We start from the raw sequence: 3,554 nt of genomic DNA, 5'->3' as shown, positions 1-3,554 counted from the left end.
TTAAATAAACATAAAATATCCATGAATTTCCAGTGTTTCATACAAAGTAACCTTTCAAGTTGTATCATTTTAATTTGTTTTATACAAATCGAACTTAACAAGGTATTCTATAATTTCTTTGTTCAACACGGCCCAGTTTTACGAATTAGCTGAACACGTGTACTTTTGAAAGCAGTGTTCGGTTGATTTGTAAATTTTATCTAGGAAATGCAAGAAAAAAACTAGTATTTCTCGTAACTTTGTTTCGTCGAAAAAGTTTCTCAGCCATTAATTCTCTGAGATTTACTTAACCTTGACTTATCTTTCTCTGAGGTTTAAAAAAGAATAAACGTCTTTGATCTTGAATCACAAACATTGAAGTATCGGTAACAATTTTGGCGAAACGTTTTCTTGTTTGTCTTACAAGAGGCGAAATGTATTTTGGCAATCGGTATTTGAATAGGCGAAGTCATATCTATAAAATAAAAGCATCTTGCGTTAGAACTTAGAAAGCTCAAATACAATCTATCCGAGAATACGAATTCAGATACATCCTATCCAAGTTCATACATATTATATTCCAATATAGAATGTCTAAATACATTGTAACCCAGTAGACATTCTGTCCTGGTATATAACTCAAGTTTCAGGCACTTTATATACTAGTGTTGAATGACCAGGTTCATTTTATCTCAGTATAAAACGCCCTGATATATCGTACACAGTATGGAAGCTCAGGTACATTGTATTCTATTATAGAAAATTCAGGTACCCTTGTGTTCTAATATAGAAAACACCTATACACTGTATCCCTGTATATAAGATAAAATATATTGTATCCCAAAATAGAACACTCAGATACATGGTATCAGTGTAGGAAGCTCGACATATCATATACACGTACAAAAAATTCAGGTACATTTTATTCCAGTGTAGAACGTACAGATACGTAGAATTGCAATACCGAACGTTTATATACACGTAGAGAAGGTTCAGCCGTATCGTATGTTTTTGTTGCAGTTATTATAATTAGTTCCAAATGTTTCCAAGTTATTAAAAGAATGAAATATTTGAGTACAAAATGTAGCTATGTTGGATTAGTACTAAGAACCTTCTCTACATTTAGAGCAAATCATATTATATCATGACACATTTTGAAACCAGACATATCCGATCAAATGAGGAAAACTGCTTTTACACGTAACAAAAATATTCACTTTCAATTTCTGACAACTTATCGGGCTCTTTCCATAGAGGGTCTGTTGTTAAATATATCAAATATCCTGTGAACTAAGGTAACAAATTTCACAGTTCTCTCACAGTCGTGTAGAACTTGGAGGATTAATTTAGAGGAATTTAAGGGCTTTTACAATAGGTGTCCTAAGTTTCCACGTGGTAAGCCAGACATTCATTCTCCTTTTGGTTGAAATTGATGTGTTTCGATGTAAACAAGTTTCTTTTCGAAAACCTAATTCTTGAAATTGTTGCAACATAACAATGTAACTCCCCTTACTGCTTCTAATGTGTGATTCATTTATTTTATTTAGACCATGCAAATCATATTATAAAATTTTCAATAAATTACGTGCACCAAAAAAAACAAATTAAACTTCCATTCCTTTTCTTGTGAGTGGTCACGTAAGAGGTCAACCAATGAACATCAACATTAAACAACTTTTCTATATCCGATAAAATTAAGTGACACTGAATAACTATTCTAACGTCGTCTATTGAAATAGTCTGATGGAACCTTCCAGCACATTCAAATTCCTACTGAGTTGCTTCTGTAGTTTCAGGTACATAATTTTTCAGGTCATCACCTAGGACAACAAACCTAAGCACATGGCCAGCTCATCCAAGACATACAATATATCATTACAGAACAGTTTATTTACTCATGAGGATTTGCTGCCACTGTTTTTTTTTCAAGTGTTCTAAAAGTAGGGCTGGCAATTCTACTTTTAGAAAACTTTATGGATATTTTGAATACTGTGCCAATAAAAATATATATATATATGGTAAAAATAAAAGATAAAAGGAAAAAATTAAAGCTAGCTTCAAGTTTTAAACAACCTTTATCAGGGTTTGCAGGTGCAGAAATGTACTTGGCCAATCCGTGATGAAGGCTGTTTAAGAATAAAAGGTAGGTTTAATGTGTTTTTTTCTCGTCATTCATCTTTAACAAATACTCTTTATTGCCGCATAACTTTATTTCTTTAAACTCTTTGATATTTTTCCCTTTGAGTAGCTATTGACATTTAGTCAACAAAACTGCAATGTTGTTGCAAACTATTTTTCACTCACCTGCGTAATCACTAAAACCTCTTTGAAATAACTTCTCTGAATACATGAAAAAAAATATCATAATTATCCAAAAACCTTTCATTTTAATGACTTGTTTGTTATTGAGCATAAAGCTACAAAAATGACTATCTGTGCTCTGCTCACCACAGGTATCGAAACCCAGTTTCTAGCAGTATAAGTTCGCAGACATACCACTGTGACATTGGGTTTAGCGATATAAAAACAAGGTACATTTTACGTTATTTTAAAAAACTTTCACTGTAAGTCATCAGCATGGATACTTCGCTATTTCACAATTTATTTGTTTGTAGTGAACGGACATCTGTGCTCTGCCCACAACAGGTATCAAAACCCGGTTTCTAGCGATATAAATCCGCAGACATGCCGCTGTGCCACTGGGAGGGCCTATTCCGTTTCCATACTACAAAACTAATTACTTGAAACAAATATTTCTAATATGGTAATATATTTATTAATAGAAAATACAATTATAGAGTGTTTATGAATTCCAGGCAGATAAAAAGTTAGTGAATTTTACTAACTTAGTGTGAAGAGCTCCCTCCTCTCTAGCGAAACCCCAATTGGCTTCAAAAGAACAAAACTGAGTTTACTGATTAAAATCCCCCCCTTCCCAATAAAATCCCAGATGATATTCCTGGTTTCTGAATATTTTAAGGAACAAAACTTAAATTTATAGATGGTTTAATTTTTTTTCAGGGCTCTCGACTCGGAATCTGCAAGTCGCTGGTTCGAATCCTCGTCCCACCAAACATGCTCGCCCTTTCAGCTGTGGGGGGCATTATAATGTGACGATCAATCCCACTATTCGGGGTAGAAGAGTATCCCAAGAGTTGGCAGTGGGAGGTGATGAGTAGCCGCCTTCCTTCTTACACTGCTAAATTAGGGGTGGCTAGCGCAGATAGCCCTCGTGTAGCTTTGCGCGAAATTCAAACAAACAAACAATCATTTTTTTGCAATTCCAGTTCCAACATAAAATATTTTTTATCGACCTGTTTTAACTGTCTCATTTTCTATAATCAACTAAGACAGTGAAAAAGAACTATTACTTTGGCTTTCATAAGGTTTTAGTTACGTTAACACTCCCAGATTTCGTGCATGGCTAACAGTATTATCATCAAAACTGTTGAAAATCAAATAGTTTTATAATAATCACTAACTTCTTATCTAATCAAGCTACCAATGGAGATCAGAATTTAAAAATTAATTCAGCAATTAATGTAGCTAATTCAATATAAGATTTGTACTTATTT

Source organism: Limulus polyphemus, unplaced genomic scaffold (genome assembly GCF_000517525.1).
Source record: "Limulus polyphemus unplaced genomic scaffold, Limulus_polyphemus-2.1.2 Scaffold5305, whole genome shotgun sequence".
NCBI lineage: Eukaryota > Metazoa > Arthropoda > Merostomata > Xiphosura > Limulidae > Limulus > Limulus polyphemus.
This window is presented reverse-complemented; position numbering follows the sequence as displayed.